The sequence below is a fragment of the Montipora capricornis genome, unplaced genomic scaffold (genome assembly GCF_036669925.1).
Source record: "Montipora capricornis isolate CH-2021 unplaced genomic scaffold, ASM3666992v2 scaffold_430, whole genome shotgun sequence".
Lineage (NCBI taxonomy): Eukaryota > Metazoa > Cnidaria > Anthozoa > Scleractinia > Acroporidae > Montipora > Montipora capricornis.
In genome coordinates this window covers 56525-79035 of record NW_027180163.1, presented here as the reverse complement: position 1 = coordinate 79035, position 22511 = coordinate 56525, and the positions used below count along the sequence as shown (strand labels likewise).

Sequence of the window (22511 nt, the reverse complement as noted above, 5' to 3'; positions counted from 1 at the left end):
AAGGGAAGCCTACAACACGGGGTATTCCCAGGCGGTCTCCCATCCAAGTACTAAACCCCGCCCGACAGGGCTTAACTTCGGTGATCGGACGAGAACCGGTGTTTTCCCTGTGGTATGGTCGTAGACAAGTAATTTGCCGTGAAAATTAAACTTTGTTATAAGGGAAAATGAAAACGAGGTCAGAGCAAGCACAATGTGCATTTGTCCTCTTGCCGTCACGCAAGTGCCATGCAATGCTGGTGCTGCTGCCCACTGTACAAGAGCGATCGTTGTGTGCGCCTCGCTTTCAGGTTGGCTTTGGGCATTCCTTCCTTGGCACGGATTGTAACGGACCACCATATCTCGTGGCCATGAGACTGGGAGCACCTTGTCCGCCGTGAGCCATTTACGGGCATCGCTTCTCGGCCTTTTGGCTAAGATCAAGTGTAGTAATCTGTTCTTATCAGCTTAATATCTGATACGCTGCTCATCGAGCAGCTCATATATTAAACTGATTTTTGGAACTGGGCCGTGGAAAAGAGGCTTGCCTCGTCCCGGCCACGGGTTGCCTCGGTATAGCACTACCTCCGAGCGTGGCCCACTTCCCTCTGGGGAAGAAATAATCAAGTGAAAGCAGAAAAAGTGACCAAGCAACCAACCTTCACATTCTCTTCTCTTTTCTAGGTAGCATAGCAGCGAGTGGACAGCACGACACGACAGGACGAGGAGCACGTGACCTCCATTACCACATGGTATGCGCAGACAAGTTGCGTTTTGCGGTCCCGGAGAGGCTGAAAAGGCATACTTACCTGACGCGGGAGGCACTGTGATCAGGGAGGCAGTCCTCTCAAGGTGAGGCTCTTTCATTGCACTTCGATTGGGTTGACCCTTGCGATTACCCCAAATGTGGGTAACTCGAGCGTATAATTTCTGGTAGTGGGGACCTGCGTTCGCGCTAGTCCCCGCACCAAACCCCGGTGGCAAAGTTGGCTAATGGGAAGGTTTGTTGGTAACGTTTCAGGCAGGGCAGGGAAGGAGATGCGGTGGCGGTGTAAGGACTAAGGAAGGTGAGTTGTATTTGTGAAGTCCACTGCTGAAATTGTAGGTGAATGTTCCGTACTTGGTGCACTGAAAAACTGTGATTTCATTTCTCTCATTCTTGGCCGTACAGAGAGGGAGACGACGTGTTTATTTCAGCCGCATCGATTTCCATCGATAGACGAGTGAGACAAGAAAATGCCAGCGGGTCGAGCTCTTATCCTCGTGCATCGTTTCGAAAACGTAAGTGGATGTGTGTTTGTACTGCTCCATCGCGATAGATTTATTTTGCGTTGTGTTATGTTGCGTTCTGGAGAGCCCGTTTTGCATTGAGTAACTGAGGACCCGCCAGATCAGTTGGCGTTACATTTCTGTGGCCAACACTTTGTGGTTTCTCTATGTTATCAGTTAATTGGATTGTTATCATAAAAAGTAAATCTTTCATGGTCAGGATAGTGTCTTATCGGCCCTTTGAATACGTACTGTCCGTGTTGAGCAGGGAACAGTAAGACTTTGAAGTGCGCTACGTCACGTAAGTCACGTTTTCGCAAGATCAATGTTGTAGTGTTGTAGCCTTCGTTGTATACATATCATCCGGGCTAGGTTAACTTCCATCTAATGCATAACAGTGCATGCATTTTTTACTTGTCGTATCCTGTTCTTTGCTCACACGAAAAGATACGTTTCATGTCATAAACGTTGGATTGATAAGATCTCGCGCGCACGCGCTCCCTTGGGAATACAAGTTCCACTTTCTCGTGTGAACTATTTTGTTTTTGTCGTATGTCTCATCTTTGACATATCGTTGGCATGTTGTGTTCAAAAAACCTGGTTTGGAATGTTCTTTCATTGAAAGAAACTGAGATTTTTTGAGATAATCAAGTGTACAGAAGGAAAAAGGGAAGCCTACAACACGGGGTATTCCCAGGCGGTCTCCCATCCAAGTACTAACCCCGCCCGACAGGGCTTAACTTCGGTGATCGGACGAGAACCGGTGTTTTCCCTGTGGTATGGTCGTAGACAAGTAATTTGCCGTGAAAATTAACTTTGTTATAAGGGAAAATGAAAACGAGGTCAGAGCAAGCACAATGTGCATTTGTCCTCTTGCCGTCAACGCAAGTGCCATGCAATGCTGGTGCTGCTGCCCACTGTACAAGAGCGATCGTTGTGTGCGCCTCGCTTTCAGGTTGGCTTTGGGCATTCCTTCCTTGGCACGGATTGTAATCGGACCACCATATCTCGTGGCCATGAGACTGGGAGCACCTTGTCCGCCGTGAGCATTTACGGGCATCGTGCCAAAAGTACTGAGATTCTGTTAAAAAATTACAAAATGTTAAAAACCACCAAGTGGTGGCACTTTATGTAAAGTGGCTGAGAATACAGGTGTGCGTCGTAAGGGGTACTGTTTGCTAGTGGTGGTACCGACAGTCTTGTTTCTTCGGGTGTTTCCTCCATCCTCCCAATCTGTTGAACCTTTGGAGGTGGAAATGGTTGAGGTATCCACTCCTCGTAAACGCGGTTGTGATTCCGTTGAGAACCTCCTCTGATAGCTCTTCTGTTACTCCTTCCCGGAAGGCTCTTACAAAGGTGGCTAAGAAGAGCGGAGCTGCGCCCTCTTCTACTAAATCGAAGACTCGTGCTTCAGCTGATACTGTCAAGTCTGCGAAGCACGAAGGTTTGCCTGATGTGTCGTTTTCCCTCCCCCAACGCAAAGCACGTACATAGTTACTCTTTTACTGTACTCCATTATGGCTCTGTCAGTTGTCTCAATTAACGTCAACGGTCTGCGAGACCAGTCTAAGCGAGCTGGGTTTGTACAGTGGCTTCATTCCTTGCCTGTTGTTTCCTGATGTAGTGTGCCTCCAAGAGGCCCACTGCATCTCCCTCAGTGAGTGTCAGTCCTGGTTTCCAGTCATCTGGTCTTTCCGTTGTGGTGTCTCCGGCTCTAATAAGTCCTTGTGGTTGTATGTTTTTGTTTTCGTCCAGTGTTGTCCCTTGTTAAATCTCTTCCTCTGATAGTTGTGGTCGGTTTTTGTTATGTGAGTTTTCTTTGCGTGGCGCTGTGTTCAGGGTTGCTTGCATTTATGCTCCCAATCGTAACCCTGATCGTGATGCCTTCCTGGACGGGGTCTCTTCCCGATTAGACCCTTCAGTTCCCACCCTCCTCGCCGGCGATTTTAATACCGTCTTTGATCGCGCTGCTGACCGTGTGGGCTCCGTGGTCGGTGATACCTCGCGTGAGAGTGTTGTTGCCCTTGGTCGTCTTTTTGACGATGTCTGTTGTATTGATATTTGGAGATACCTCCATCCGTCTTCCTCCGCCTTTACCTGGACTAAGGCGGATGGCTCTATCTCCTCCCGTATAGATCTAATTGGGTGCCCTTATGTCTGGGTTGCGTCTCTGTCTCTGTTTGTGAAATTCTTCCGTGTCCGTTTTCAGACCATTGTGCTGTGTCCTGCTCTCTTACTGTTCCTGACGTTATTCCTCCTGGTCCGGGGCTTTGGAAGCTTAATACCTCAGTCCTGGAGGAGGAGGAGTACTGGTCTGTCGCCTTATTTCTGACTTTTGGGCCGATTGGAAGGACTGTAAGCTCTGTTTTTCCTCTCTTTCCAAGTGGTGGGATTCCGGTAAAGCAAAGATCGAAGGGCATTACGGTATCTTACTGTGTGCGCCGGTCGCAGAAAGAATCTTGGTCACGCGATTTGTTGGCTAGTTGGCGGCACACCTCAAGGCACGGCTTGATGCTGGTTGCCTGTCTGTTTTAGGTGTTTATCGATCCACCCTTGAACAGCTTTCCGCCTATGACATCAGGGCTGCTCAAGGTGCCCAAGTACGGTCACGTGTGTCCGATGGGTTGAGGAGGGCGAAGTCTCATCGGCGTACTTTTTTCGTTTAGAGAAGAAACGGTCTGCTGACCGGTGGGTTTCTGCGCTTCGGAACCCTGATGGGTCCATTGTTTCAACACCTTCTGATCTGTGTTCTTCGTTCGCCACTTTCTACTCCTCTCTTTTTTTACTGCCTGTCCTACGGATTCCGCCGCTCAAGATATTCTTCTCAGTAATGTGTCCCTCGTCCTTTCATCTGCCCAAGCTGATCTTTGTGAGGGCTTTCTGACTCTTGAGGAGTGTCATCGTGCCCTTGTTGGCATGGCTCGTCGTAAAGCCCCGGGGTCCGATGGCCTCTCCCATGGAGTTTTAACTTGAAATTCTGGGACGTCCTTGGGTCTGATTTAGTGGAGGTCTTGAATTCGTGTTATCTGTCTGGTTCTATGTCTTTGTCTCAACGGCGGGGTCTCATATCCTTAATCTTTAAGAAGGGAGATCGGTTGGACGCTCGTAACTGGCGCCCCATCTCCCTTCTCAACGTCGACTATAAGCTTGCTTCTCGTGTTTATTGCTGGGCGCCTTCTCAAAGTTATCCATCTGGTTTGTTAGTGAGGATCAGACCTGCGGTGTTCCTGGCAGGTTTATTGGCGAGAATGTTGCTCTTTTGCGTGATGTGGTTGCCTTTGCCACGGAATCTGACATCCCGTTGCCGTTCTCTCCTTAGACCAGGAAAAGGCCTTTGATAGAGTGGATTGGTCATTTATGTGTGCTACTTTGTCGAGGATGGGTTTTGGCCCATCTTTTGTCCGTTGGGTTGTTCTGTTCTATTCTGCTGTCCAAAGCTCTGTAGTTGTTAATGGTTATCTGTCTCGGTTTTTTCCTTTGTCTCGTGGCGTGCGTCAGGGCTGTCCTTTGTCTCCATTATTGTATGTTCTAGTTTCTGAAGTGCTTGCTGTTAACATTCGTGCCAATCCACGTATCATTGGTCTTTCTGTCCCCGGGCCCCCGCGGGCCCTGTCTCCGATCTCGCAGTACGCCGATGACACCTCTCTCATTGTCACGTCTGATATTGCCATTGCTGCTATTTTTGAAGTTTATGCTCTTTTTGAAAGGGGTTCTGGTGCTAAGCTTAATCAGGGATCCAAATCCAAGGGATTGTGGCTCGGTTCGTGGTCTGGCAGGACTGACCCCCCTGTCACCCTGGACTGGGACCTCGGCCAAGATCAAAGTGCTGGGCGTCTTTATTGGGCCTGGGAATTTGGAGGAAGTGAACTGGCGTCCTAGGATTGATGCCGTGGAGAATGTGCTGGCTTCTTGGAGGCAACGCTCCCTGTCCTACGGCGGGAGAGCTCTCGTCATCAACGCCTTGGCCCTTTCTAGGGTTTTGGTACATTGCCTCCCTAATTCATGTCCCCCCTTGGGTTTCTTCCGAGCTTTGTAAATTGGTTTTTGGGTTTTTTTGGAAGGGCAAACGCGATCTGGTTTCTCGTGCTGTTGTTGTTCAGCCTACATCTGCTGGTGGGTTTTTCTGTCATTGATCTTCGTCTTAAGGTTTCTGCGCTTCTTGTCCAGTGGGTTCGGCGTTTCACTGTTTTCTCCGCGTAGTTGGGTCCATTTCTTTTCCTTTTGGTGTGATTCTCGTTTTGGTGTCCCTGCTCTTGATGTTGTTCTGTCCCGTCCTGAGGCCTTTTCCTCCAAGTCCCTCCCCCCGTTTTACTCTGCTCTTCTGTCTGCTTGGCGTTTGGTTGGTGGTTCCTTTTCCCGTCGGCGTCGTTCCTCCCTTGTCATTGCGTCTTTGTCCCCTCATCATGTTTGCTGCTGTTTCCTCTATCTCTGCAAATTCTGTTTATTTGTTTTTGCTGTCTGAGGATCGTCCGACTCCCCATTGTGTTGACAAGTTTTTTCCTTTGTATGGCTATACTCTCTACTGGCCTTCGACCTGGTCCCAATTGTTCTTCTTCAATCTTGACCGCCCAGTGATCGATCTCAACTGAAAGGTCGCCATGGCGTGTTGTACACTGCCGATCGCCTTGTCGGTTTTTGGGTACTCGGTCGACCCTTCTTGCTTTTTGCCGTCTTGCCTCTGAATGTCCTTCTCACTTGTTTTTCTCCTGCCCTCTTGCTCATAGTGTTCTTTCATGGTTACAGTCTCTATTGTTTGGTTTTTTCGTCTTCGTCCCCTTCTTTGGTTTGCCGTCACGTGCTGTTTGGTTTTTGACCCGGCTGAGATCCGTCGAGTTCCTCGTGTTTTCGTGTACATCCTAGGTTGTCTGTAAGTATTTTATCTGGCTCGCTCGGAATGACTTTCGTTTCCGTAATGTGCCGCCCGGTGCTCTCGATGTCATCGCAAAGGTCCGCTCTCGTGTCAAGTTCAATCTACCTCTCCTTTTTAAGCGTTTCAAGTCCCCCCGTCGTCTACGTTATTTTCATCGTCAGTGGGGTGCGTCTGGCATTATCGGCTCTGTTTGCAATGGTCGTTTTTCTCTGTCCCAGTTCTAGTCCCATTGTCGCCCCAAGCTGTTGCTGTCTCGCGGCGTACCTACTCCTGTTAGGATGAGTCTTTCTGACTGGCGTCCTTGTCAGGTCTGCCATTCGCCGCTGCACAGTTCGGTTGTTTTTGTTTTGTCCTGTAGTCCTTCGTCCTGTTGGTTTGCTTGTTTGTTTGTTTGATGTGGAAATGCCATTCTCGAGTGTAAGTCGGACGAGGCGTCTCGTGAATGCTTTTCTTCGTTAGTTTTGTTTTTTTTTTTTGTTTGTAGGGGCGGGGTTCGATTCCCCGGTGACGTTTGACGTGCTGGTGCACCCCCGTTTGAGGCGAACCATTGTTGTTGATGGATGAGTCTGAATGTCTGGCAGCCATTGCACTCACCCTACCGGGGGGCTGCCATTCGCCTTAAACATAAAAAAAACTTACCTGACGCGGGAGGCACTTGGTGATCAGGGAGGCAGTCCTCTCAAGGTGAGGCTCTTTCATTGCACTTCGATTGGGGTTGACCCTTGCGATTACCCCAAATGTGGGTAACTCGAGCGTATAATTTCTGGTAGTGGGGACCTGCGTTCGCGCTTAGTCCCGCACCAAACCCCGGTGGCAAAGTTGGCTAATGGGAAGTTTGTTGGTAACGTTTCAGGCAGGGCAGGGAAGGAGATGCGGTGGCGGTGTAAGGACTAAGGAAGGTGAGTTGTATTTGTGAAGTCCACTGCTGAAATTGTAGGTGAATGTCCGTACTTGGTGCACTGAAAAACTGTGATTTCATTTCTCTCATTCTTGGCCGTACAGAGAGGGAGACGACGTGTTTATTTCAGCCGCATCGATTTCCATCGATAGACGAGTGAGACAAGAAAATGCCAGCGGGTCGAGCTCTTATCCTCGTGCATCGTTTCGAAAACGTAAGTGGATGTGTGTTTGTACTGCTCCATCGCGATAGATTTCTTTTGCGTTGTGTTATGTTGCGTTCTGGAGAGCCCCGTTTGCATTGAGTAACTGAGGACCCGCCAGATCAGTTGGCGTTACATTTCTGTGCCAACACTTTGTGGTTTCTCTATGTTATCAGTTAATTGGATTGTTATCATAAAAAGTAAATCTTTCATGGTTCAGGATAGTGTCTTTATCGGCCCTTTGAATACGTACTGTCCGTGTTGAGCAGGGAACAGTAAGACTTTGAAGTGCGCTACGTCACGTAAGTCACGTTTTCGCAAGATCAATGTTGTAGTGTTGTAGCCTTCGTTGTATACATATCATCCGGGCTAGGTTAACTTCCATCTAATGCATAACAGTGCATGCATTTTTTACTTGTCGTATCCTGTTCTTTGCTCACACGAAAAGATACGTTTCATGTCATAAACGTTGGATTGATAAGATCTCGCGCGCACGCGCTCCCTTGGGAATACAAGTTCCACTTTCTCGTGTGAACTATTTTGTTTTTGTCGTATGTCTCATCTTTGACATATCGTTGGCATGTTGTGTTCAAAAAACCTGGTTTGGAATGTGTCTTTCTTTCATTGAAAGAAACTGAGATTTTTTGAGATAATCAAGTGTACAGAAGAAAAAGGGAAGCCTACAACACGGGGTATTCCCAGGCGGTCTCCCATCCAAGTACTAAACCCCGCCCGACAGGGCTTAACTTCGGTGATCGGACGAGAACCGGTGTTTTCCCTGTGGTATGGTCGTAGACAAGTAATTTGCCGTGAAAATTAAACTTTGTTATAAGGGAAAATGAAAACGAGGTCAGAGCAAGCACAATGTGCATTTGTCCTCTTGCCGTCACGCAAGTGCCATGCAATGCTGGTGCTGCTGCCCACTGTACAAGAGCGATCGTTGTGTGCGCCTCGCTTTCAGGTTGGCTTTGGGCATTCCTTCCTTGGCACGGATTGTAACGGACCACCATATCTCGTGGCCATGAGACTGGGAGCACCTTGTCCGCCGTGAGCCATTTACGGGCATCGCTTCTCGGCCTTTTGGCTAAGATCAAGTGTAGTAATCTGTTCTTATCAGCTTAATATCTGATACGCTGCTCATCGAGCAGCTCATATATTAAACTGATTTTTGGAACTGGGCCGTGGAAAAGAGGCTTGCCTCGTCCCGGCCACGGGTTGCCTCGGTATAGCACTACCTCCGAGCGTGGCCCACTTCCCTCTGGGGAAGAAATAATCAAGTGAAAGCAGAAAAAGTGACCAAGCAACCAACCTTCACATTCTCTTCTCTTTTCTAGGTAGCATAGCAGCGAGTGGACAGCACGACACGACAGGACGAGGAGCACGTGACCTCCATTACCACATGGTATGCGCAGACAAGTTGCGTTTTGCGGTCCCGGAGAGGCTGAAAAGGCATACTTACCTGACGCGGGAGGCACTGTGATCAGGGAGGCAGTCCTCTCAAGGTGAGGCTCTTTCATTGCACTTCGATTGGGTTGACCCTTGCGATTACCCCAAATGTGGGTAACTCGAGCGTATAATTTCTGGTAGTGGGGACCTGCGTTCGCGCTAGTCCCCGCACCAAACCCCGGTGGCAAAGTTGGCTAATGGGAAGGTTTGTTGGTAACGTTTCAGGCAGGGCAGGGAAGGAGATGCGGTGGCGGTGTAAGGACTAAGGAAGGTGAGTTGTATTTGTGAAGTCCACTGCTGAAATTGTAGGTGAATGTTCCGTACTTGGTGCACTGAAAAACTGTGATTTCATTTCTCTCATTCTTGGCCGTACAGAGAGGGAGACGACGTGTTTATTTCAGCCGCATCGATTTCCATCGATAGACGAGTGAGACAAGAAAATGCCAGCGGGTCGAGCTCTTATCCTCGTGCATCGTTTCGAAAACGTAAGTGGATGTGTGTTTGTACTGCTCCATCGCGATAGATTTCTTTTGCGTTGTGTTATGTTGCGTTCTGGAGAGCCCGTTTTGCATTGAGTAACTGAGGACCCGCCAGATCAGTTGGCGTTACATTTCTGTGGCCAACACTTTGTGGTTTCTCTATGTTATCAGTTAATTGGATTGTTATCATAAAAAGTAAATCTTTCATGGTCAGGATAGTGTCTTATCGGCCCTTTGAATACGTACTGTCCGTGTTGAGCAGGGAACAGTAAGACTTTGAAGTGCGCTACGTCACGTAAGTCACGTTTTCGCAAGATCAATGTTGTAGTGTTGTAGCCTTCGTTGTATACATATCATCCGGGCTAGGTTAACTTCCATCTAATGCATAACAGTGCATGCATTTTTTACTTGTCGTATCCTGTTCTTTGCTCACACGAAAAGATACGTTTCATGTCATAAACGTTGGATTGATAAGATCTCGCGCGCACGCGCTCCCTTGGGAATACAAGTTCCACTTTCTCGTGTGAACTATTTTGTTTTTGTCGTATGTCTCATCTTTGACATATCGTTGGCATGTTGTGTTCAAAAAACCTGGTTTGGAATGTTCTTTCATTGAAAGAAACTGAGATTTTTTGAGATAATCAAGTGTACAGAAGGAAAAAGGGAAGCCTACAACACGGGGTATTCCCAGGCGGTCTCCCATCCAAGTACTAACCCCGCCCGACAGGGCTTAACTTCGGTGATCGGACGAGAACCGGTGTTTTCCCTGTGGTATGGTCGTAGACAAGTAATTTGCCGTGAAAATTAACTTTGTTATAAGGGAAAATGAAAACGAGGTCAGAGCAAGCACAATGTGCATTTGTCCTCTTGCCGTCAACGCAAGTGCCATGCAATGCTGGTGCTGCTGCCCACTGTACAAGAGCGATCGTTGTGTGCGCCTCGCTTTCAGGTTGGCTTTGGGCATTCCTTCCTTGGCACGGATTGTAATCGGACCACCATATCTCGTGGCCATGAGACTGGGAGCACCTTGTCCGCCGTGAGCATTTACGGGCATCGTGCCAAAAGTACTGAGATTCTGTTAAAAAATTACAAAATGTTAAAAACCACCAAGTGGTGGCACTTTATGTAAAGTGGCTGAGAATACAGGTGTGCGTCGTAAGGGGTACTGTTTGCTAGTGGTGGTACCGACAGTCTTGTTTCTTCGGGTGTTTCCTCCATCCTCCCAATCTGTTGAACCTTTGGAGGTGGAAATGGTTGAGGTATCCACTCCTCGTAAACGCGGTTGTGATTCCGTTGAGAACCTCCTCTGATAGCTCTTCTGTTACTCCTTCCCGGAAGGCTCTTACAAAGGTGGCTAAGAAGAGCGGAGCTGCGCCCTCTTCTACTAAATCGAAGACTCGTGCTTCAGCTGATACTGTCAAGTCTGCGAAGCACGAAGGTTTGCCTGATGTGTCGTTTTCCCTCCCCCAACGCAAAGCACGTACATAGTTACTCTTTTACTGTACTCCATTATGGCTCTGTCAGTTGTCTCAATTAACGTCAACGGTCTGCGAGACCAGTCTAAGCGAGCTGGGTTTGTACAGTGGCTTCATTCCTTGCCTGTTGTTTCCTGATGTAGTGTGCCTCCAAGAGGCCCACTGCATCTCCCTCAGTGAGTGTCAGTCCTGGTTTCCAGTCATCTGGTCTTTCCGTTGTGGTGTCTCCGGCTCTAATAAGTCCTTGTGGTTGTATGTTTTTGTTTTCGTCCAGTGTTGTCCCTTGTTAAATCTCTTCCTCTGATAGTTGTGGTCGGTTTTTGTTATGTGAGTTTTCTTTGCGTGGCGCTGTGTTCAGGGTTGCTTGCATTTATGCTCCCAATCGTAACCCTGATCGTGATGCCTTCCTGGACGGGGTCTCTTCCCGATTAGACCCTTCAGTTCCCACCCTCCTCGCCGGCGATTTTAATACCGTCTTTGATCGCGCTGCTGACCGTGTGGGCTCCGTGGTCGGTGATACCTCGCGTGAGAGTGTTGTTGCCCTTGGTCGTCTTTTTGACGATGTCTGTTGTATTGATATTTGGAGATACCTCCATCCGTCTTCCTCCGCCTTTACCTGGACTAAGGCGGATGGCTCTATCTCCTCCCGTATAGATCTAATTGGGTGCCCTTATGTCTGGGTTGCGTCTCTGTCTCTGTTTGTGAAATTCTTCCGTGTCCGTTTTCAGACCATTGTGCTGTGTCCTGCTCTCTTACTGTTCCTGACGTTATTCCTCCTGGTCCGGGGCTTTGGAAGCTTAATACCTCAGTCCTGGAGGAGGAGGAGTACTGGTCTGTCGCCTTATTTCTGACTTTTGGGCCGATTGGAAGGACTGTAAGCTCTGTTTTTCCTCTCTTTCCAAGTGGTGGGATTCCGGTAAAGCAAAGATCGAAGGGCATTACGGTATCTTACTGTGTGCGCCGGTCGCAGAAAGAATCTTGGTCACGCGATTTGTTGGCTAGTTGGCGGCACACCTCAAGGCACGGCTTGATGCTGGTTGCCTGTCTGTTTTAGGTGTTTATCGATCCACCCTTGAACAGCTTTCCGCCTATGACATCAGGGCTGCTCAAGGTGCCCAAGTACGGTCACGTGTGTCCGATGGGTTGAGGAGGGCGAAGTCTCATCGGCGTACTTTTTTCGTTTAGAGAAGAAACGGTCTGCTGACCGGTGGGTTTCTGCGCTTCGGAACCCTGATGGGTCCATTGTTTCAACACCTTCTGATCTGTGTTCTTCGTTCGCCACTTTCTACTCCTCTCTTTTTTTACTGCCTGTCCTACGGATTCCGCCGCTCAAGATATTCTTCTCAGTAATGTGTCCCTCGTCCTTTCATCTGCCCAAGCTGATCTTTGTGAGGGCTTTCTGACTCTTGAGGAGTGTCATCGTGCCCTTGTTGGCATGGCTCGTCGTAAAGCCCCGGGGTCCGATGGCCTCTCCCATGGAGTTTTAACTTGAAATTCTGGGACGTCCTTGGGTCTGATTTAGTGGAGGTCTTGAATTCGTGTTATCTGTCTGGTTCTATGTCTTTGTCTCAACGGCGGGGTCTCATATCCTTAATCTTTAAGAAGGGAGATCGGTTGGACGCTCGTAACTGGCGCCCCATCTCCCTTCTCAACGTCGACTATAAGCTTGCTTCTCGTGTTTATTGCTGGGCGCCTTCTCAAAGTTATCCATCTGGTTTGTTAGTGAGGATCAGACCTGCGGTGTTCCTGGCAGGTTTATTGGCGAGAATGTTGCTCTTTTGCGTGATGTGGTTGCCTTTGCCACGGAATCTGACATCCCGTTGCCGTTCTCTCCTTAGACCAGGAAAAGGCCTTTGATAGAGTGGATTGGTCATTTATGTGTGCTACTTTGTCGAGGATGGGTTTTGGCCCATCTTTTGTCCGTTGGGTTGTTCTGTTCTATTCTGCTGTCCAAAGCTCTGTAGTTGTTAATGGTTATCTGTCTCGGTTTTTTCCTTTGTCTCGTGGCGTGCGTCAGGGCTGTCCTTTGTCTCCATTATTGTATGTTCTAGTTTCTGAAGTGCTTGCTGTTAACATTCGTGCCAATCCACGTATCATTGGTCTTTCTGTCCCCGGGCCCCCGCGGGCCCTGTCTCCGATCTCGCAGTACGCCGATGACACCTCTCTCATTGTCACGTCTGATATTGCCATTGCTGCTATTTTTGAAGTTTATGCTCTTTTTGAAAGGGGTTCTGGTGCTAAGCTTAATCAGGGATCCAAATCCAAGGGATTGTGGCTCGGTTCGTGGTCTGGCAGGACTGACCCCCCTGTCACCCTGGACTGGGACCTCGGCCAAGATCAAAGTGCTGGGCGTCTTTATTGGGCCTGGGAATTTGGAGGAAGTGAACTGGCGTCCTAGGATTGATGCCGTGGAGAATGTGCTGGCTTCTTGGAGGCAACGCTCCCTGTCCTACGGCGGGAGAGCTCTCGTCATCAACGCCTTGGCCCTTTCTAGGGTTTTGGTACATTGCCTCCCTAATTCATGTCCCCCCTTGGGTTTCTTCCGAGCTTTGTAAATTGGTTTTTGGGTTTTTTTGGAAGGGCAAACGCGATCTGGTTTCTCGTGCTGTTGTTGTTCAGCCTACATCTGCTGGTGGGTTTTTCTGTCATTGATCTTCGTCTTAAGGTTTCTGCGCTTCTTGTCCAGTGGGTTCGGCGTTTCACTGTTTTCTCCGCGTAGTTGGGTCCATTTCTTTTCCTTTTGGTGTGATTCTCGTTTTGGTGTCCCTGCTCTTGATGTTGTTCTGTCCCGTCCTGAGGCCTTTTCCTCCAAGTCCCTCCCCCCGTTTTACTCTGCTCTTCTGTCTGCTTGGCGTTTGGTTGGTGGTTCCTTTTCCCGTCGGCGTCGTTCCTCCCTTGTCATTGCGTCTTTGTCCCCTCATCATGTTTGCTGCTGTTTCCTCTATCTCTGCAAATTCTGTTTATTTGTTTTTGCTGTCTGAGGATCGTCCGACTCCCCATTGTGTTGACAAGTTTTTTCCTTTGTATGGCTATACTCTCTACTGGCCTTCGACCTGGTCCCAATTGTTCTTCTTCAATCTTGACCGCCCAGTGATCGATCTCAACTGAAAGGTCGCCATGGCGTGTTGTACACTGCCGATCGCCTTGTCGGTTTTTGGGTACTCGGTCGACCCTTCTTGCTTTTTGCCGTCTTGCCTCTGAATGTCCTTCTCACTTGTTTTTCTCCTGCCCTCTTGCTCATAGTGTTCTTTCATGGTTACAGTCTCTATTGTTTGGTTTTTTCGTCTTCGTCCCCTTCTTTGGTTTGCCGTCACGTGCTGTTTGGTTTTTGACCCGGCTGAGATCCGTCGAGTTCCTCGTGTTTTCGTGTACATCCTAGGTTGTCTGTAAGTATTTTATCTGGCTCGCTCGGAATGACTTTCGTTTCCGTAATGTGCCGCCCGGTGCTCTCGATGTCATCGCAAAGGTCCGCTCTCGTGTCAAGTTCAATCTACCTCTCCTTTTTAAGCGTTTCAAGTCCCCCCGTCGTCTACGTTATTTTCATCGTCAGTGGGGTGCGTCTGGCATTATCGGCTCTGTTTGCAATGGTCGTTTTTCTCTGTCCCAGTTCTAGTCCCATTGTCGCCCCAAGCTGTTGCTGTCTCGCGGCGTACCTACTCCTGTTAGGATGAGTCTTTCTGACTGGCGTCCTTGTCAGGTCTGCCATTCGCCGCTGCACAGTTCGGTTGTTTTTGTTTTGTCCTGTAGTCCTTCGTCCTGTTGGTTTGCTTGTTTGTTTGTTTGATGTGGAAATGCCATTCTCGAGTGTAAGTCGGACGAGGCGTCTCGTGAATGCTTTTCTTCGTTAGTTTTGTTTTTTTTTTTTGTTTGTAGGGGCGGGGTTCGATTCCCCGGTGACGTTTGACGTGCTGGTGCACCCCCGTTTGAGGCGAACCATTGTTGTTGATGGATGAGTCTGAATGTCTGGCAGCCATTGCACTCACCCTACCGGGGGGCTGCCATTCGCCTTAAACATAAAAAAAACTTACCTGACGCGGGAGGCACTTGGTGATCAGGGAGGCAGTCCTCTCAAGGTGAGGCTCTTTCATTGCACTTCGATTGGGGTTGACCCTTGCGATTACCCCAAATGTGGGTAACTCGAGCGTATAATTTCTGGTAGTGGGGACCTGCGTTCGCGCTTAGTCCCGCACCAAACCCCGGTGGCAAAGTTGGCTAATGGGAAGTTTGTTGGTAACGTTTCAGGCAGGGCAGGGAAGGAGATGCGGTGGCGGTGTAAGGACTAAGGAAGGTGAGTTGTATTTGTGAAGTCCACTGCTGAAATTGTAGGTGAATGTCCGTACTTGGTGCACTGAAAAACTGTGATTTCATTTCTCTCATTCTTGGCCGTACAGAGAGGGAGACGACGTGTTTATTTCAGCCGCATCGATTTCCATCGATAGACGAGTGAGACAAGAAAATGCCAGCGGGTCGAGCTCTTATCCTCGTGCATCGTTTCGAAAACGTAAGTGGATGTGTGTTTGTACTGCTCCATCGCGATAGATTTCTTTTGCGTTGTGTTATGTTGCGTTCTGGAGAGCCCCGTTTGCATTGAGTAACTGAGGACCCGCCAGATCAGTTGGCGTTACATTTCTGTGCCAACACTTTGTGGTTTCTCTATGTTATCAGTTAATTGGATTGTTATCATAAAAAGTAAATCTTTCATGGTTCAGGATAGTGTCTTTATCGGCCCTTTGAATACGTACTGTCCGTGTTGAGCAGGGAACAGTAAGACTTTGAAGTGCGCTACGTCACGTAAGTCACGTTTTCGCAAGATCAATGTTGTAGTGTTGTAGCCTTCGTTGTATACATATCATCCGGGCTAGGTTAACTTCCATCTAATGCATAACAGTGCATGCATTTTTTACTTGTCGTATCCTGTTCTTTGCTCACACGAAAAGATACGTTTCATGTCATAAACGTTGGATTGATAAGATCTCGCGCGCACGCGCTCCCTTGGGAATACAAGTTCCACTTTCTCGTGTGAACTATTTTGTTTTTGTCGTATGTCTCATCTTTGACATATCGTTGGCATGTTGTGTTCAAAAAACCTGGTTTGGAATGTGTCTTTCTTTCATTGAAAGAAACTGAGATTTTTTGAGATAATCAAGTGTACAGAAGAAAAAGGGAAGCCTACAACACGGGGTATTCCCAGGCGGTCTCCCATCCAAGTACTAAACCCCGCCCGACAGGGCTTAACTTCGGTGATCGGACGAGAACCGGTGTTTTCCCTGTGGTATGGTCGTAGACAAGTAATTTGCCGTGAAAATTAAACTTTGTTATAAGGGAAAATGAAAACGAGGTCAGAGCAAGCACAATGTGCATTTGTCCTCTTGCCGTCACGCAAGTGCCATGCAATGCTGGTGCTGCTGCCCACTGTACAAGAGCGATCGTTGTGTGCGCCTCGCTTTCAGGTTGGCTTTGGGCATTCCTTCCTTGGCACGGATTGTAACGGACCACCATATCTCGTGGCCATGAGACTGGGAGCACCTTGTCCGCCGTGAGCCATTTACGGGCATCGCTTCTCGGCCTTTTGGCTAAGATCAAGTGTAGTAATCTGTTCTTATCAGCTTAATATCTGATACGCTGCTCATCGAGCAGCTCATATATTAAACTGATTTTTGGAACTGGGCCGTGGAAAAGAGGCTTGCCTCGTCCCGGCCACGGGTTGCCTCGGTATAGCACTACCTCCGAGCGTGGCCCACTTCCCTCTGGGGAAGAAATAATCAAGTGAAAGCAGAAAAAGTGACCAAGCAACCAACCTTCACATTCTCTTCTCTTTTCTAGGTAGCATAGCAGCGAGTGGACAGCACGACACGACAGGACGAGGAGCACGTGACCTCCATTACCACATGGTATGCGCAGACAAGTTGCGTTTTGCGGTCCCGGAGAGGCTGAAAAGGCATACTTACCTGACGCGGGAGGCACTGTGATCAGGGAGGCAGTCCTCTCAAGGTGAGGCTCTTTCATTGCACTTCGATTGGGTTGACCCTTGCGATTACCCCAAATGTGGGTAACTCGAGCGTATAATTTCTGGTAGTGGGGACCTGCGTTCGCGCTAGTCCCCGCACCAAACCCGGTGGCAAAGTTGGCTAATGGGAAGGTTTGTTGGTAACGTTTCAGGCAGGGCAGGGAAGGAGATGCGGTGGCGGTGTAAGGACTAAGGAAGGTGAGTTGTATTTGTGAAGTCCACTGCTGAAATTGTAGGTGAATGTTCCGTACTTGGTGCACTGAAAAACTGTGATTTCATTTCTCTCATTCTTGGCCGTACAGAGAGGGAGACGACGTGTTTATTTCAGCCGCATCGATTTCCATCGATAGACGAGTGAGACAAGAAAATGCCAGCGGGTCGAGCTCTTATCCTCGTGCATCGTTTCGAAAACGTAAGTGGATGTGTGTTTGTACTGCTCCATCGCGATAGATTTATTTTGCGTTGTGTTATGTTGCGTTCTGGAGAGCCCGTTTTGCATTGAGTAACTGAGGACCCGCCAGATCAGTTGGCGTTACATTTCTGTGGCCAACACTTTGTGGTTTCTCTATGTTATCAGTTAATTGGATTGTTATCATAAAAAGTAAATCTTTCATGGTCAGGATAGTGTCTTATCGGCCCTTTGAATACGTACTGTCCGTGTTGAGCAGGGAACAGTAAGACTTTGAAGTGCGCTACGTCACGTAAGTCACGTTTTCGCAAGATCAATGTTGTAGTGTTGTAGCCTTCGTTGTATACATATCATCCGGGCTAGGTTAACTTCCATCTAATGCATAACAGTGCATGCATTTTTTACTTGTCGTATCCTGTTCTTTGCTCACACGAAAAGATACGTTTCATGTCATAAACGTTGGATTGATAAGATCTCGCGCGCACGCGCTCCCTTGGGAATACAAGTTCCACTTTCTCGTGTGAACTATTTTGTTTTTGTCGTATGTCTCATCTTTGACATATCGTTGGCATGTTGTGTTCAAAAAACCTGGTTTGGAATGTTCTTTCATTGAAAGAAACTGAGATTTTTTGAGATAATCAAGTGTACAGAAGGAAAAAGGGAAGCCTACAACACGGGGTATTCCCAGGCGGTCTCCCATCCAAGTACTAACCCCGCCCGACAGGGCTTAACTTCGGTGATCGGACGAGAACCGGTGTTTTCCCTGTGGTATGGTCGTAGACAAGTAATTTGCCGTGAAAATTAACTTTGTTATAAGGGAAAATGAAAACGAGGTCAGAGCAAGCACAATGTGCATTTGTCCTCTTGCCGTCAACGCAAGTGCCATGCAATGCTGGTGCTGCTGCCCACTGTACAAGAGCGATCGTTGTGTGCGCCTCGCTTTCAGGTTGGCTTTGGGCATTCCTTCCTTGGCACGGATTGTAATCGGACCACCATATCTCGTGGCCATGAGACTGGGAGCACCTTGTCCGCCGTGAGCATTTACGGGCATCGCTGCCAAAAGTACTGAGATTCTGTTAAAAAATTACAAAATGTTAAAAACCACCAAGTGGTGGCACTTTATGTAAAGTGGCTGAGAATACAGGTGTGCGTCGTAAGGGGTACTGTTTGCTAGTGGTGGTACCGACAGTCTTGTTTCTTCGGGTGTTTCCTCCATCCTCCCAATCTGTTGAACCTTTGGAGGTGGAAATGGTTGAGGTATCCACTCCTCGTAAACGCGGTTGTGATTCCGTTGAGAACCTCCTCTGATAGCTCTTCTGTTACTCCTTCCCGGAAGGCTCTTACAAAGGTGGCTAAGAAGAGCGGAGCTGCGCCCTCTTCTACTAAATCGAAGACTCGTGCTTCAGCTGATACTGTCAAGTCTGCGAAGCACGAAGGTTTGCCTGATGTGTCGTTTTCCCTCCCCCAACGCAAAGCACGTACATAGTTACTCTTTTACTGTACTCCATTATGGCTCTGTCAGTTGTCTCAATTAACGTCAACGGTCTGCGAGACCAGTCTAAGCGAGCTGGGTTTGTACAGTGGCTTCATTCCTTGCCTGTTGTTTCCTGATGTAGTGTGCCTCCAAGAGGCCCACTGCATCTCCCTCAGTGAGTGTCAGTCCTGGTTTCCAGTCATCTGGTCTTTCCGTTGTGGTGTCTCCGGCTCTAATAAGTCCTTGTGGTTGTATGTTTTTGTTTTCGTCCAGTGTTGTCCCTTGTTAAATCTCTTCCTCTGATAGTTGTGGTCGGTTTTTGTTATGTGAGTTTTCTTTGCGTGGCGCTGTGTTCAGGGTTGCTTGCATTTATGCTCCCAATCGTAACCCTGATCGTGATGCCTTCCTGGACGGGGTCTCTTCCCGATTAGACCCTTCAGTTCCCACCCTCCTCGCCGGCGATTTTAATACCGTCTTTGATCGCGCTGCTGACCGTGTGGGCTCCGTGGTCGGTGATACCTCGCGTGAGAGTGTTGTTGCCCTTGGTCGTCTTTTTGACGATGTCTGTTGTATTGATATTTGGAGATACCTCCATCCGTCTTCCTCCGCCTTTACCTGGACTAAGGCGGATGGCTCTATCTCCTCCCGTATAGATCTAATTGGGTGCCCTTATGTCTGGGTTGCGTCTCTGTCTCTGTTTGTGAAATTCTTCCGTGTCCGTTTTCAGACCATTGTGCTGTGTCCTGCTCTCTTACTGTTCCTGACGTTATTCCTCCTGGTCCGGGGCTTTGGAAGCTTAATACCTCAGTCCTGGAGGAGGAGGAGTACTGGTCTGTCGCCTTATTTCTGACTTTTGGGCCGATTGGAAGGACTGTAAGCTCTGTTTTTCCTCTCTTTCCAAGTGGTGGGATTCCGGTAAAGCAAAGATCGAAGGGCATTACGGTATCTTACTGTGTGCGCCGGTCGCAGAAAGAATCTTGGTCACGCGATTTGTTGGCTAGTTGGCGGCACACCTCAAGGCACGGCTTGATGCTGGTTGCCTGTCTGTTTTAGGTGTTTATCGATCCACCCTTGAACAGCTTTCCGCCTATGACATCAGGGCTGCTCAAGGTGCCCAAGTACGGTCACGTGTGTCCGATGGGTTGAGGAGGGCGAAGTCTCATCGGCGTACTTTTTTCGTTTAGAGAAGAAACGGTCTGCTGACCGGTGGGTTTCTGCGCTTCGGAACCCTGATGGGTCCATTGTTTCAACACCTTCTGATCTGTGTTCTTCGTTCGCCACTTTCTACTCCTCTCTTTTTTTACTGCCTGTCCTACGGATTCCGCCGCTCAAGATATTCTTCTCAGTAATGTGTCCCTCGTCCTTTCATCTGCCCAAGCTGATCTTTGTGAGGGCTTTCTGACTCTTGAGGAGTGTCATCGTGCCCTTGTTGGCATGGCTCGTCGTAAAGCCCCGGGGTCCGATGGCCTCTCCCATGGAGTTTTAACTTGAAATTCTGGGACGTCCTTGGGTCTGATTTAGTGGAGGTCTTGAATTCGTGTTATCTGTCTGGTTCTATGTCTTTGTCTCAACGGCGGGGTCTCATATCCTTAATCTTTAAGAAGGGAGATCGGTTGGACGCTCGTAACTGGCGCCCCATCTCCCTTCTCAACGTCGACTATAAGCTTGCTTCTCGTGTTTATTGCTGGGCGCCTTCTCAAAGTTATCCATCTGGTTTGTTAGTGAGGATCAGACCTGCGGTGTTCCTGGCAGGTTTATTGGCGAGAATGTTGCTCTTTTGCGTGATGTGGTTGCCTTTGCCACGGAATCTGACATCCCGTTGCCGTTCTCTCCTTAGACCAGGAAAAGGCCTTTGATAGAGTGGATTGGTCATTTATGTGTGCTACTTTGTCGAGGATGGGTTTTGGCCCATCTTTTGTCCGTTGGGTTGTTCTGTTCTATTCTGCTGTCCAAAGCTCTGTAGTTGTTAATGGTTATCTGTCTCGGTTTTTTCCTTTGTCTCGTGGCGTGCGTCAGGGCTGTCCTTTGTCTCCATTATTGTATGTTCTAGTTTCTGAAGTGCTTGCTGTTAACATTCGTGCCAATCCACGTATCATTGGTCTTTCTGTCCCCGGGCCCCCGCGGGCCCTGTCTCCGATCTCGCAGTACGCCGATGACACCTCTCTCATTGTCACGTCTGATATTGCCATTGCTGCTATTTTTGAAGTTTATGCTCTTTTTGAAAGGGGTTCTGGTGCTAAGCTTAATCAGGGATCCAAATCCAAGGGATTGTGGCTCGGTTCGTGGTCTGGCAGGACTGACCCCCCTGTCACCCTGGACTGGGACCTCGGCCAAGATCAAAGTGCTGGGCGTCTTTATTGGGCCTGGGAATTTGGAGGAAGTGAACTGGCGTCCTAGGATTGATGCCGTGGAGAATGTGCTGGCTTCTTGGAGGCAACGCTCCCTGTCCTACGGCGGGAGAGCTCTCGTCATCAACGCCTTGGCCCTTTCTAGGGTTTTGGTACATTGCCTCCCTAATTCATGTCCCCCCTTGGGTTTCTTCCGAGCTTTGTAAATTGGTTTTTGGGTTTTTTTGGAAGGGCAAACGCGATCTGGTTTCTCGTGCTGTTGTTGTTCAGCCTACATCTGCTGGTGGGTTTTTCTGTCATTGATCTTCGTCTTAAGGTTTCTGCGCTTCTTGTCCAGTGGGTTCGGCGTTTCACTGTTTTCTCCGCGTAGTTGGGTCCATTTCTTTTCCTTTTGGTGTGATTCTCGTTTTGGTGTCCCTGCTCTTGATGTTGTTCTGTCCCGTCCTGAGGCCTTTTCCTCCAAGTCCCTCCCCCCGTTTTACTCTGCTCTTCTGTCTGCTTGGCGTTTGGTTGGTGGTTCCTTTTCCCGTCGGCGTCGTTCCTCCCTTGTCATTGCGTCTTTGTCCCCTCATCATGTTTGCTGCTGTTTCCTCTATCTCTGCAAATTCTGTTTATTTGTTTTTGCTGTCTGAGGATCGTCCGACTCCCCATTGTGTTGACAAGTTTTTTCCTTTGTATGGCTATACTCTCTACTGGCCTTCGACCTGGTCCCAATTGTTCTTCTTCAATCTTGACCGCCCAGTGATCGATCTCAACTGAAAGGTCGCCATGGCGTGTTGTACACTGCCGATCGCCTTGTCGGTTTTTGGGTACTCGGTCGACCCTTCTTGCTTTTTGCCGTCTTGCCTCTGAATGTCCTTCTCACTTGTTTTTCTCCTGCCCTCTTGCTCATAGTGTTCTTTCATGGTTACAGTCTCTATTGTTTGGTTTTTTCGTCTTCGTCCCCTTCTTTGGTTTGCCGTCACGTGCTGTTTGGTTTTTGACCCGGCTGAGATCCGTCGAGTTCCTCGTGTTTTCGTGTACATCCTAGGTTGTCTGTAAGTATTTTATCTGGCTCGCTCGGAATGACTTTCGTTTCCGTAATGTGCCGCCCGGTGCTCTCGATGTCATCGCAAAGGTCCGCTCTCGTGTCAAGTTCAATCTACCTCTCCTTTTTAAGCGTTTCAAGTCCCCCCGTCGTCTACGTTATTTTCATCGTCAGTGGGGTGCGTCTGGCATTATCGGCTCTGTTTGCAATGGTCGTTTTTCTCTGTCCCAGTTCTAGTCCCATTGTCGCCCCAAGCTGTTGCTGTCTCGCGGCGTACCTACTCCTGTTAGGATGAGTCTTTCTGACTGGCGTCCTTGTCAGGTCTGCCATTCGCCGCTGCACAGTTCGGTTGTTTTTGTTTTGTCCTGTAGTCCTTCGTCCTGTTGGTTTGCTTGTTTGTTTGTTTGATGTGGAAATGCCATTCTCGAGTGTAAGTCGGACGAGGCGTCTCGTGAATGCTTTTCTTCGTTAGTTTTGTTTTTTTTTTTTGTTTGTAGGGGCGGGGTTCGATTCCCCGGTGACGTTTGACGTGCTGGTGCACCCCCGTTTGAGGCGAACCATTGTTGTTGATGGATGAGTCTGAATGTCTGGCAGCCATTGCACTCACCCTACCGGGGGGCTGCCATTC

General features: G+C 48.7%; 14 non-coding genes across 14 annotated transcripts; 8 read left to right on the top strand and 6 right to left on the bottom strand.

Annotated features, from left to right (window-relative positions):
* Nucleotides 1-6: 6 nt before the first annotated feature.
* Nucleotides 7-126, bottom strand: LOC138035650 (5S ribosomal RNA). Its single transcript, XR_011129653.1, has one exon. It is a non-coding gene; the product is annotated as a 5S ribosomal RNA (ribosomal RNA).
* A 267-nt stretch (nt 127-393) lies between these two features.
* Nucleotides 394-586, top strand: LOC138035624 (U2 spliceosomal RNA). Its single transcript, XR_011129630.1, has one exon. It is a non-coding gene; the product is annotated as a U2 spliceosomal RNA (small nuclear RNA).
* Nucleotides 587-780: 194 nt separating this feature from the next.
* LOC138035667 (U1 spliceosomal RNA) lies at nt 781-944 on the top strand. Its single transcript, XR_011129668.1, has one exon. It is a non-coding gene; the product is annotated as a U1 spliceosomal RNA (small nuclear RNA).
* A 976-nt stretch (nt 945-1920) lies between these two features.
* On the bottom strand, nt 1921-2039 carry LOC138035642 (5S ribosomal RNA). The gene has a single exon (XR_011129645.1). It is a non-coding gene; the product is annotated as a 5S ribosomal RNA (ribosomal RNA).
* Nucleotides 2040-6749: 4710 nt separating this feature from the next.
* Nucleotides 6750-6917, top strand: LOC138035683 (U1 spliceosomal RNA). The gene has a single exon (XR_011129683.1). It is a non-coding gene; the product is annotated as a U1 spliceosomal RNA (small nuclear RNA).
* A 978-nt stretch (nt 6918-7895) lies between these two features.
* LOC138035649 (5S ribosomal RNA) lies at nt 7896-8015 on the bottom strand. The gene has a single exon (XR_011129652.1). It is a non-coding gene; the product is annotated as a 5S ribosomal RNA (ribosomal RNA).
* A 267-nt stretch (nt 8016-8282) lies between these two features.
* Nucleotides 8283-8475, top strand: LOC138035623 (U2 spliceosomal RNA). The gene has a single exon (XR_011129629.1). It is a non-coding gene; the product is annotated as a U2 spliceosomal RNA (small nuclear RNA).
* Nucleotides 8476-8669: 194 nt separating this feature from the next.
* On the top strand, nt 8670-8833 carry LOC138035666 (U1 spliceosomal RNA). Its single transcript, XR_011129667.1, has one exon. It is a non-coding gene; the product is annotated as a U1 spliceosomal RNA (small nuclear RNA).
* Nucleotides 8834-9809: 976 nt separating this feature from the next.
* LOC138035641 (5S ribosomal RNA) lies at nt 9810-9928 on the bottom strand. The gene has a single exon (XR_011129644.1). It is a non-coding gene; the product is annotated as a 5S ribosomal RNA (ribosomal RNA).
* A 4710-nt stretch (nt 9929-14638) lies between these two features.
* On the top strand, nt 14639-14806 carry LOC138035682 (U1 spliceosomal RNA). The gene has a single exon (XR_011129682.1). It is a non-coding gene; the product is annotated as a U1 spliceosomal RNA (small nuclear RNA).
* A 978-nt stretch (nt 14807-15784) lies between these two features.
* Nucleotides 15785-15904, bottom strand: LOC138035648 (5S ribosomal RNA). The gene has a single exon (XR_011129651.1). It is a non-coding gene; the product is annotated as a 5S ribosomal RNA (ribosomal RNA).
* A 267-nt stretch (nt 15905-16171) lies between these two features.
* On the top strand, nt 16172-16364 carry LOC138035622 (U2 spliceosomal RNA). Its single transcript, XR_011129628.1, has one exon. It is a non-coding gene; the product is annotated as a U2 spliceosomal RNA (small nuclear RNA).
* A 194-nt stretch (nt 16365-16558) lies between these two features.
* On the top strand, nt 16559-16722 carry LOC138035665 (U1 spliceosomal RNA). The gene has a single exon (XR_011129666.1). It is a non-coding gene; the product is annotated as a U1 spliceosomal RNA (small nuclear RNA).
* A 975-nt stretch (nt 16723-17697) lies between these two features.
* LOC138035640 (5S ribosomal RNA) lies at nt 17698-17816 on the bottom strand. Its single transcript, XR_011129643.1, has one exon. It is a non-coding gene; the product is annotated as a 5S ribosomal RNA (ribosomal RNA).
* Nucleotides 17817-22511: the final 4695 nt, after the last annotated feature.